The 12,042-nt window shown below is 46.8% G+C and overlaps 1 long non-coding RNA gene across 2 annotated transcripts in view; it reads right to left on the bottom strand.

Annotated features, from left to right (window-relative positions):
• The window catches only part of LOC123576662, a 56,055-nt gene extending 48,497 nt beyond the window's left edge, over positions 1 to 7,558 (bottom strand). For both annotated transcript variants that reach the window (XR_006701532.1, XR_006701533.1), the window contains exons 1-2: positions 6,810 to 7,558; positions 4,201 to 4,382 (exon numbers count right to left, since the gene is read on the bottom strand). This is a non-coding gene — a long non-coding RNA (uncharacterized LOC123576662). The remainder of the gene's footprint in view (positions 1 to 4,200; positions 4,383 to 6,809) is intronic.
• Between the last annotated feature and the right edge of the window lie 4,484 nt (positions 7,559 to 12,042).

Here is a 12,042-nt window from a genome sequence, read left to right as displayed (position 1 = left end):
GAGCCATCAGCCCAGAGCCCGACGCGGGGCTCGAACTCATGGACCGCGAGATCGTGACCTGGCTGAAGTCGGACGCTTAACCGACTGTGCCACCCAGGCGCCCCGAGTATGCTTTTTAAATTGCTTTAATAAAATTTTTTAACTGTAATGGGATCTTTATTGAGGACATTTTTCATCTAACCTATTTATGCATATACATGCCCATGTCTAAAATAATGTTCGTTGAATGTTAATACTTGTTACTTCTGAGTGGTAAGATCTGGAGTAATTTTTTGCTTTTTTATGTTTGTGTAGTTCCTGATTGTTCTGTAATGAGCATGTATAATGTTTTAAAAAAAAAAAAACAGTAAAATGAATAATTATGAGGAGGGACCATAAGGCAGGCTGAGGGCAAAGTACAAGCTAGCACCCCCCCCCCCCACCCCCAGGTGGGATACGTGTGATATTCCTCAGGCACTCCTGGCTGCCCAAGAACAAAGGAAAGGGAAGAAAACAAATGGTTCACTGAGAGAGATCACAGTCCTGCAGGACACGAGTCTCCATCGGTTTACAAATATTTTAGTAAATTACAAGAAAAAGGCAATCCTATCAATAGCCTAATGTCCAGAAACCTACGGTTTCCTGGAGCCCCAACATCACCTTCCCCTCCATAGTGATATGGGAGAAAGGCCAAGAAGGAAATGGCAGGTAAAATTAAATTGCCTTATAACCTGCACCCCATTGACAAGTACTTGTGGCAAATACAGAGTAGAACATTTCTGCAGGAACCCCCTACCGTCCTAATGCTAATGCCTTACTAGAGGAAAAACAACCTTAGCTTGACAACAGCGAGGCCTCAGGTATCTTAGGCATTCTTTTTAGCACATCAAAGTCCTTCTGGAGGCCTCAGGTTTGCCTTTACCCCCACCCCACTCCCCTCCCCAACTCCTTAGTAAATAACCAGTCACTCTTCACAACCCCAGGGCAACTCTTCCTGCCCACGGGTTCTGTCCCCGAGCTTTAATAAAATCACCTTTTTGCACCAAACATGTCTTTAGGAATTCTTTGTTGGCCGTGGGCTCCAAACCCCCACAATTCCAAAACCTCATCGATCACACTGAAAAATTACTTTAAAAATATTCCATCTCCTACCCAGCTTCGCTGAGAAGACTGAACCTATTGACTGAGAATTTCTTTCTTCCCTCCTTAATTTCTTTATTCCCTCCATAATTGCCACAAGAGTAGGTATGTACCTCCCTGTCTTCTTGAAGGTCACACGTCTGGCAGTCAGCCAGCCAGTGCTTGGCGAGAGACTACCCAGTAAGTATTTGTCAAATGAATGAATGAACGGATTGGCAAAATATGTGTACTGACTGCTCCCTCGAGGTTATTTATTAGAAAACGAAAAAGGATGCGCCGAACTGTGTCCCCCCCCACATCCATCTGTTGAATCACATAAATGATTAAGTAAAATGAGGCCATTGGGATGGGATCTGATCTAATCTGACTAGTGTCCTTATACGAAGGGGAACTTTGGACACACGGCGGCACCAGGAATGCGCTCACACAGGAAAGACTGCGTAAGGTCATCTTGCAAAAGGTGACCATTCACAAGCCAAGGAGAGAGGCCTCAGAAGAAACCCAAACGGCATCTTTGTCTTCCAGCCTGCAAAACTGGGAGAAAATACATTTCTGCTGTTCTATCCACCCAGCCTGTGGTGTTTTATTATGAAAGCCTTAGAAAACGAATACAGCTCTTTATGAATTAGAAAGCAGTAAATGAGGGACGCCTGGGTGGCTCAGTCGGTTAAGCGTCCGACTTCGGCTCAGGTCATGATCTCATGGTTTGTGGGTTCGAGCCCCACGTCGGGCTCTGTGCTGACAGCTCGGAGCCTGGAGCCTGCTTCGGATTCTGTGTCTGTCTGTCTCTCTCTGTCCCTCCTCTGCTTACTCTCGGTCTCCCTCTGTCTCTCAAAAATGAATAAATGTTAAAAAAAGTTTTAGAAAGTAGTAAATGCAAACAACAGCTTAATATGCGGAAGAAAAATGGTTAGGCACTAATGAGAGATCAAGACGGCAAATGTGTTCAAGCTATGTAGCTGAAGCAACGGAATTTAAGAAGCTGAATTCTGAGGTCAGAAAGGCAGGGACGACTTCACAAATTGTGGGCCCCAGGCCAAATGAAAATGTGGGGCCCCCTGTCCAAAGAGATGAAAACAGTGCCAGTAAAGACACTAAAATATAAAGCTTTCTCTTCCTTCCACCGCCTTCCTCTCCTCTTGTCATGATGTTTTACAGCTGCTCTTTGATGTCGATCTCAGAAAAATTTTAATGTAATATTAGCATGAATTTTCCCATTGTCTTTATATTGTGCAATGTTGCTCTTAAGGGCAAACGTGAGAGCATGTGACTCGATGAAGAATCACTGAAATTACTTGATTTGTATCCTGTAGCTCACACAGGGACATGTGTTTCCTTCTTACCAGAGCCGCGAAAATGCTGCAAAAAACCAGCGTGGCTGTTTTTATTTCACATGTTGATATGTGCCCATTCTAGCAACGCTCTACCTTCACCTGACTGACAGGTGAGGAACGGCTGCAAGGAAAGGAATTGTGGGCTGCCTCACCTTTCCCTTTGCTTCTGTGTCATCATTTTCAGCCGAAGTGTTGGCTATTACACAGAAGCAATATGACTAAGAAAGAATGTGCCGGGGATCCTTGGTCAAGAATGTGATTGTCCCCTTTGTGTATTCAAAGCGAGTTCTGATTGGAACACGGGCACAGCTTCTCGGGGGTTGAGGTCACACACTTGCCTTGTACTCATTTCGAGTCTCACCCAACTTCCATTTGTCGTGGGTGCAGCTGAGTCCTGTCCTCAGGGGGCATCGTTAATGCTTCACGGAAACGAGGCCGAAAGGAACAGCAGCGGACGTCCGAGTTACACGTATCTCCCGGCTCACATGTATGTGCCTTGTCTAGTTGGCTTTACCTACAAAAGTTTGAAGATAAATGATTGGGGCACTTGGATGTCTCGGTCAGTTAGGCATCTGACTCTTGATTTCGGCTCAGGTCATCATCTTGCAGTTTGTGAGTTTGAACCCTGAGTTGGGTTCTGCACTGACAGTATGGAGCCTGCTTGAGATTCTCCCTCTCTCTCTCTCTGCCCGTCTCTCTCTCTCTCTCTCTCTCTCCACCTTCTCTTGAATAATAAACAGATAAATGTAGGGGCGCCTGGGTGGCGCAGTCGGTTAAGCGTCCGACTTCAGCCAGGTCACGATCTCGCAGTCTGTGAGTTCGAGCCCCGCGTCGGGCTCTGGGCTGATGGCTCAGAGCCTGGAGCCTGTTTCCGATTCTGTGTCTCCCTCTCTCTCTGCCCCTCCCCCGTTCATGCTCTGTCTCTCTCTGTCTCAAAAATAAATAAACGTTGAAAAAAAAAATTAAACAGATAAATGTAAGAAAAAGATAAAATTATGAAGAACTTCAAGCTGGCCACAGCGGAGCGTTAAAGTACGCACGGGGTCCTGTGAATGTGAGCTCCTGGTGACCTGTCATTCAAGAGCAAAGACATTGAGGGGGCCCCAGGCTGACTGCAAGCAAACAAGCATCCGGTAGAAGTCTCTAAAGCCTTCCTGTAAAAAAGTGTCAAGGTGAAGTTCAGTGTCCACCCCTCGAAAGTAGACACAGGAATGAATCATTTCACGCTCCTAATGTCCAGTGGGTTTTACGGGTCCGACTGAGAACCTATATAACACAAAACCACCTTTCTAGGGGGACTGTTCTTGAGTTCTCAAAGACTGGCCTGCAAATGTTCTGAAGTAAAAGCTACCTGTTCCCATCAGTCTTGGGTGAACATGTGACTCTTTAATAAGGCAGAGCACAGTCAGGCACCTTGCCAGGACCAGGAAGGGAAGGATGGAGACTACCTGGTACAGTGGGATCCCCCGGCTAGAAGCCTGGAGACCCAGGTCGGGGATCAGCTCCAATAAGAAACGTGTAGCCTTAATAACTCATTTCCAATCGGGCTCATTTCTTTCTTCTGCAAAACAAGTGGGTTGGATTTTGATGATCCCCAAAGGCCCATACTGAGCTAAAAATACCCCAACCAGCAAAACTTTGTGTGACGGAGAAGGGAGAGAGAAAAGAGTGACAGAGTTGCATGGAATAACTTAGCAGTGAATAATAAACTGGGGACAATTTTAGAAACCAAGGGGCTGGTCCTTACCGGCTCTTTGCAGGTCTTGCAAGTTCCCTGGCCACTTCCGGTCTGACTTCTTCCAGGCCAAGGGTGGACTGGGGCAATGGGTCATGGGCTCCTTTCCCAGCCAGCTGTTTCCTGCCTGCCCACCTGGAGTGATGCTTTGCTCCTGTTACTCTGTTGTCCAACGTTGGCCAATTTGTGATGCTCTGTCAGAAGAAGATCATGGAGGACTTGTGACCCCTCTGTTTTATTTTATTTTATTTTATTTTATTTTATTTTATTTTATTTTAATTTTTTTTTTAATATACTTTACTGCCAAGGTAGCTAACATACATTGTATATAGTGTGCTCTTGGTTTCAGGGGCAGATTCCCGTGATTCATCGCTTACATACAACACCCAGTACTCATCCCAACAAGTGTCCTCCTCGATGCCCATCACCCATTCTAATGTTTTAATCGCCACTGTTTTTCTGACTAACCCCTTGCTGGCCTCTGATCCCCTGAAGTCTCTGGGAACATCGATGGAAGCAAAGTACTCAACTGACAATAAGGTTTGGAAGAAAGCAAGGTGGGGTTAACACCTGAGATCTAGCTTTGATCCTAAAAGCTGGGTGACCTCAAACAGGTGTCTTCTTCCTGTGGTTATCAGTGTTTCCCCTCCCCAGCATCCCTTCTCAGGTGACAGCACCTTGATTTTCTATTGTGGATGCACCTCTTTTCTATTACGAAGTCCTAATATTTCAGTGGGATTGACCCTTCTCCCAGCTCCAGGAGTATGTCTGTACTGGCCTAATCCAATTGGTACATCCCATATCTCTGGCCACAGTGATGGATCAGGGCCAAGAACAGGAGCGGTTAGAGCCAACAGGAAGGCTTCAGGCCTGTAATAGGGCTTCTGGGGGAGAAACGTTCATTATCTGTTCACTAGATTTGAAGACATAAGCATGTGAGGCTTAGAGTTGTGGCAGCCATCTCCCTGACATGAAACCAGGCCAGTCTGAGGTTGAAATCAACAAACGTATGAGGAAGAGCAGAACAAATAGCAAAGTAGAGACACTGTGTTTCAATAACATTTTCTGAGCCTCTGGATCAAACTGTACCTGAAGCCAAAAGCCACCCCTAGATCTGAGTCAATTAATTCTTTTTGTTTATTTAAAATGGTTTAAACTGAAGTTTTGGTCACTTGCAAGAACAATAATCCTAACTACTACACTTCACCTCTCTGGGCCCCAGTTCCCTCTACTGCGAAATGGCTATTTTGTGGACAGTAATTAGCATGGGCCAGTACAATGGCATCTTTTCCAGGAGTGCTCATAATTCCAGGGTGGTGGCAAAGGGAATACCTCAAAGTGCCAGGGATTGCGGCTTCACCCAGTACGCATCGGATACCATAGTATTGTGTACATGTTACACAACAACCTTTAATCTATGTAATTATACCGTTTACATACACTATAACCCTGTATTTCTTTTTTTTTTTTTATGTTTTATTTATTTTTGAGAGAGCGTGAGCAGGGGAGGAGCAGAGAGAGAGGGGGACAGAGGATCTGAAGTGGGCTCTGTGCTAACAATAGTGACCCCAATGAGGGCTCAAACTCACAAACCATGAGGTCCTGAGCTGAAGTCAGGCACTCAACCGACTGAGCCGCGCAGGTGCCCCTATAACTCTGTATTTCTAACTAGGGTTTTCACATCCATCACTGTGGCATGTACCAACTGGATTCGGCCAGTATAAACCTATTTGGGAAGCTGGGAGAAGGCTCAATCCCACCGAAAACATTAGGATTTCATAATAGAAAACAGGTGCACCCACAATAGAAGTCAGGGTGCTGTCCCTGTCCCCTGGGAAGAGGTGCTGGGGAGGGAGAGAACTGATTTCTAACTGCTGAGCCCCAGATGCCACATTCAACTGAATACGAGAGGCCTCTCAACTTGGTTGGATCCCACAGCCCTCCCTCCCCTCTCCTGTGTTTCTAAAGTTAACGGCACCACACCCCAGTTGCCAAAGCCTGAAACCTAGAAGTTGCCCTTCCTTCCTCTCCCTCTGCCTTCAGAGTCTGTTCCATTTGCAAACCTCGTGAGGTTGGCCTTTAAATAGCTCTCATAGTTTCATCTTTCTCTCCGACTCTCCCGCCACTTCTGTATTGCAAACGCCCCCCACCCCTGCCCCGCCCCCTGCATCTTCCCCAACCCGCTGACTCAATTTCTAATTGGTCTGAAGATGGCTCTTCCCTTTCCGGCTTCTGGTTTCAGCTCCCTCCCCTCATCTCTGTGGACCTAGAAGGGGGTAACAGCTGCAAGGCTACCACCCCTGAGCGACCACGTGATCCTTTGTGGTTCCTCTTGGTAAACAAACCTTCCTTAGATTATTCTCAGGTGCGGGTCCCATCCATTTCTCACTGGGAGCCTAACGCTCACAGGTCTGCCCATGAGCACTTCACTCCCCATGAGGATGACCCCATGATGACTCTCCCCCCCCCCCCCATTCTGAGTCTGCCGATCGTGGAGATCGGACAGGAGGGAGGAGCACCTGAGAAGCCCATGATGGCAGGGCCAGGTTTGGCTTTGGGTAAGCCCTGGCGATTTGTGGGAGAAGAGCTGTTGAAATCTCTCTACCAGAATGCAGGCCTACCTCCTCTTTGTCCTCGGTCTGGGGCCCTGCTTGTCAATGTTGCAGCAAATAGGAAAAATGTCACTGACCATCCCCTCACGGACGGCCTTCTGGTGCAAGATTAGTGAGGCTTCCAAACACACAGAGGTTTCGTCACCATAGATCTTTCTAATGCCAGCTGATGTTTTCCATTTATGAAGTTCTCTTACTAGAGCTAGCTTTGCCCTGAATGTTTGTGAGCGGGCAGTACTCGGGTAGCTAGCGGTCACTCTTACCGGGAGAGAAGACAGGTGAGGGAAGCAGAGCAAACACACCCAGTCTGACCCCGCGGGTCGTGAATTTTCCGCATCGGAGGAGAGCGTCGTATTTGTATAACACGTTACAGTTGAACGACGGCCTTTCATCTCCAGCGGCTGGCACACGGCTGAGTGATCAATATCCGTTTCGTAAATGATGCCATGAATGTGTAGCGTCTTTTTCTCCACTTCAAAATAACCCCAGAAGGTAGGCAGAACAGAGATTCCCAGTCCCACTTCACAGAAAAGGCAACCCGGGTCCAAGGGGGGTGGGAGAAGTTTCTGGAGACAGCACAACCAGCGACCATAACAGCTCAAACCAGAATCTAGGTGTGTCGGGCACCCGAACCGGTCCGCTTACGGAGGACACCGGCCTGTCGTCAGAGAGAGGAAGGGCTTCTGGAAGGCGTAGGGGCTTGGATCACAACCTGCCTCGACAGGCACTGCTGTAGTCCAGATGGGAGCTGCCACGGGGCGTTGTAGATGGGTAGGCAGAAGTTCAGGCTGCAAAGCAGCTGGGAATTGAGCAAAAGGAGAAAGAGAAAGATCTTCCGGTGCCAAGACTCCAGGGAAACGTTTGTTGACTTTTTGCTTTGTATCGACTATTTCCAACTAGGCGTGGAGCTAACTTTTTGATACAAGGACTCCCCGGGGTGGGTGGGGAGTTCATGACCCCGTTGCCGTGGCTCTCCAAGCAACCGCAAAGCCACAGCAGCTCCAGGCAGATGCCTGGATTACGCGGAAAGCGTGGAGGGAACTACACAGAAAACAGCGAGCACTCCTGGGAAAGCCAAGACAGAACAACAAGAATTTAAAGGGCAAAACAAGAACGGCGAGAGGGGTGGGACCACCGTCGTCAGCGCTGTGCCTTCGGGATGCCAGCGAGGCCTCTCCTGGACAGCTGCCCTGCAAAATTGTTCCCTAGAAAACTGAACTAGGACAGGTCCAGAGGAGCCAGCAGCCTTAGCTCTCAGCCAGATCTCTTAACATGGGTCTCTTGGTGGGATACTCCAAACACGTAGATAGGAACTTACATACACCCCCCTGCTCATAAGCTGTCCTTGCTCCCTATCACCTGCAGAGTGAAGTCTGGGTGCTTCTCCCAGAGCCCACGGGCCCTACTGAATTTTTCTCTCCACCTGCAACAATTTTCTTGAATTGCGTTTGTGCAGATTTCTCCCTCCTTGGCTAACTCCGGTTTATCCTGAGGCTTATGCTTCAATGTTTCTTTTTCCAGGGCACACCCGACTCCACAGTGGACCCAGCGCTCCTTCTACATGCTTCTACAACATCACCGACCTTTAATAATGGCCACACTGCCAACTCTGTCAGGGGCATGCGTGTGGCATCCTCCGTGTATGTCCTGTGGGCAGCAGCGGTCATAGCACTTAGGAAGGGTCCGTTAAGTATCTGTTCAGTAAATAGGAGGGAGAACTAGTTAATGTCTTTGTAAGAACCTTCTCTTTCCCCATGCAAGGAGGGAAGGGGAAATAACCAAGTGGGAGGAGATTTAAGCAAAGGGATTTTCTGAAGGCTAGAAACCCGATGAAATAAATGACCCTTAGTCTAGGGGTGGTCAAGCAGTGTATTATCTCCTTTGATGACCGTGCAGCCACAAATGCTTCTGCTGAAAAGAAGGACCACATTGGAAGTATTGGAGAGATTTGGAGATGTCCTTCCTTGCGAATAAAAGCAGAGAATCAAAATCCACCGAAAGTCTGGACACATCCGAAAAGCGATCGCACTCAAATCGCTACTGCTCAGGCAGGAAAAGCAACTTGTATGAGGCCCAGAGATGCCGGTGTTTGACCTTGGTCCCAAGAAACCTGGCCTCCCTGTGGATCTGTTTGCCTAAAACTGTTGACACCAAAGCTCCAAACAATATGATTCACCCATAGAAAATGATCAACACGTGAAGGGAGAAATGACGACAGAGACTTGTCCGGGTCAACTGTTGGCATGTAGGGTGGTCAGTAACTGGCTGCTGAGCGGTAGAAAGAATAAACGAATAATAAATAGGTCTGCAGTTCAAGATTTCTGCCACCAGATGGCGAAGTTCTTCTCCTCCTTTCTTTTTTCCTGCAAATGGAAGCATCGTTTTGGAGATTTTCAAGTGGGAGGATTTACCTTAAAATCAAACAGTTCTCTGGAGAAATAACATCTTTTATTAAGATAGTTTATGGGCACTAATAAAAAAGAAGACGGTTGGTTTGTTAATGAAAAAAAAAAAAAAAAGATACTTTATGGGCATGTCTACAAGCCATGCATACTTAGCTTGAACATTCCACAAATAGCAATAACATTTTTCTCATTGTCTTTGCTACCCCTTCTGACTCCCCACTCCAGTCAGCTCTGGACAAATAATGTCATTAGAAGGAGACGGTGTCCCTGGGTGTGAGTAGCATCATGGTTAGAGGGGAAGGGGCACCTGGGTGGCTCAGTCGGTTAAGTATCCGACTCTCGATTTCGACTCAGGTTCACGAGTTCAAACCTCACATCGGGCTCTGCACTGACAGTGCGGAGCCTGCTTGGGAGTCTCTCTCTCTCTCTCTCCGTCTCTCTCTGCTCCTCCCCTGCTCACGCTCTCTCAAAATAAATAAATAAAAACTTGAAAAAATTTAAAAAGGAAACAGAGGAAGAACGCTAGATGGTGGTGGCGGGGGAAGTTGAGTATCTAAGAAGCTCACGCTCTTTGGGGATCAACAGACCTTTACCCCAGTTACAATACAATGTATCGGATACTAGAATGTTGGTGTGTGGATGATGTTTTGTGGACCCAGAGGTGCGAACAACAACCCTGTCTTAGTTGAGGGGGGTACAGTAAGTCCTTAGAGGCATAGCTCATGGGTTGGATAGACTTTGAAGGATGAGAAGGAATTCACCAAGGTACCAAGGCAGGAAGAGTATTCACTCATTCATCACATATCTACAGACTGCCCGTCACTCTGCTGGTCACTGAGGATACAGTGTGAGGAGTAGGGGCCAGGGGGTCCTTCCAGCAGAGAGAGCAATGAAATGCTCTCCAGGAAGAAGACTCAGCCCCTGTGAAATTATTTGTGACAGGTGGGGAAACCTCCAGGTATATTTCAGAACCAATAAAAAGTTGCTGTTGTGTTAGGATGTACATTGGGAAGGGAGGAAGGAAAACGGTGGTGGGGGCGGGGGCCCTTGGGTGGCTCAGCCAGTTAAGCGTCCAACTCTTGATCTCGGCTCAGATCATGATCTTGGTTGAGATCATGATCTCACGGTTGGTGAGACTGAGCCCTGAGTCGGGCTCTACGCTGACAGCAGAAAGCCTGCTTGGGATTCTCTCTCTCCCTCGCTCTCTGCCCCTCCCCAGCACATTCTCTCTCTCTCTCTCTCTCTCTCTCTCTCTCTCTCTCTCTCTCTCCCTCCCTCAAAATAAATAAATAAACTTAAAAAAAAAAAAAGAAAGAAAATGGTGGGAGCTGAGACCAAAGAGAAGGGCAGCATCTAGTTTTGCAGAAGACCTCAGACTTTATCCAAAAACTCAATCTTTCCCAAACAAGTGTCATACCCATAGCAACCTCACCATTTCTTCCACAGCCTCATTCTGTCAGAACTATTCTTTCCTCATTTTTCTTTCAATAAACTTAATTTTTTACCTTAACTATTTTTAAGGAAAACAATACGATGGCTCTTACTAAATATAGAAAAAAAAAATGAGATCCTTTGCCATGAAGAGCAGGTAACCAGAAAAATAAATACAAAACCAATAAAATTTTCAAATGTCTTACATAACCTTCGAAAATGTTCTCAAGCAGTTCACATCCTGTACTTCAGGATGTGGGGACAGAGGACACTGAGAGGATTGAATTAGGAAACTGCGGAGTTGAGATTGCATTTCAGAAATCAGTGCTAAAAGCACTATTCCATTTATATCCCCTACAAAAATGTGATAATGATCCTGGCAGCCATAAAAAGGGATATTCCTGGACAAGAACTTCTCCTCCCAAGGGGCTTTCCAGTGGAGAGTTACATGAAGCCAACTTTGAAAGCCCTGCTGAACAGCAGGTTACCACACAAAAACTCGGAGACAGACCGGGTAAGGATGGCCCGCTCGCTGAAATCCCATGTTTAGTGGCATTTCCTCCAGCTTGGGGAGGATGGCTTAGCTACTTGGCAGCTGACAAATAAAGAGATTTGGATAAAGCTCCTGAAAACGAGGAACTAGCTCATAATTCTTGACTAGGGAAAACCGCAATACAAAGTCTAATAGACTCTTTTTTGTTTGTCTTATGAACTCATATCTGGCAGCTTAGAGGAAGAAGCCTACTTAAGTACCCATCTCCTGGCGCAGTTTTAGCTTTTCATTTTTGCCATTTGACAAATATTTATGAAGCACCTATAAAAAGGCATGTGCGGAGTAGAAATCGAAGGTGCTTAACGGGGTTACCCATTCAAATGCTAACAGGTGCCGGGAGAGACATGTTAAAGAGAGAAGCAGCCCAGCGGAGGCCAGTCGGGCATGGTGGGGACTGTGGTGAACCGGAGAACACAGTCTGCATTCCCAAACAGAAACTGCTATCAGCTGTAGTCAACAGTGGCAATGCAGGAATGTGCGGCCCGTGTTGACAGGACTTCAGATGTTTCAACCAAAAAAAAAAAAAAAAAATCACTGCGCAGTGGTCATTCTATTTAGGGGGACAGTGCGGGGTGGGAGGAATACCCCTTGAATTTTAAAAGCTGCCAAGGAAATCAAAAAAGTTTTAAATACTCTGAGGGCCAAGTAAAACAGATCTACAGATGGGATGCAATCCGAGGGCTCCAGAGAGTGACCTCTGGGTGTCTCAGAGTCTCAGCCTTTTTGGGGCTTGTGTGTTGGGAGATAAGACGTGTTCATAAATAACTCTGATACAGAACATGGTGATAAGTGTTGCGTGAGCAAGACAAAGTGCTGGAAGAATTCAGAGGAGGAAGAAACAACCGAGTAACAA

The sequence above is a fragment of the Leopardus geoffroyi genome, chromosome A1 (genome assembly GCF_018350155.1).
Source record: "Leopardus geoffroyi isolate Oge1 chromosome A1, O.geoffroyi_Oge1_pat1.0, whole genome shotgun sequence".
Lineage (NCBI taxonomy): Eukaryota > Metazoa > Chordata > Mammalia > Carnivora > Felidae > Leopardus > Leopardus geoffroyi.
The sequence above is the reverse complement of the archived record's forward strand: the minus strand, read 5'-3'. Positions and strand labels throughout refer to the sequence as shown.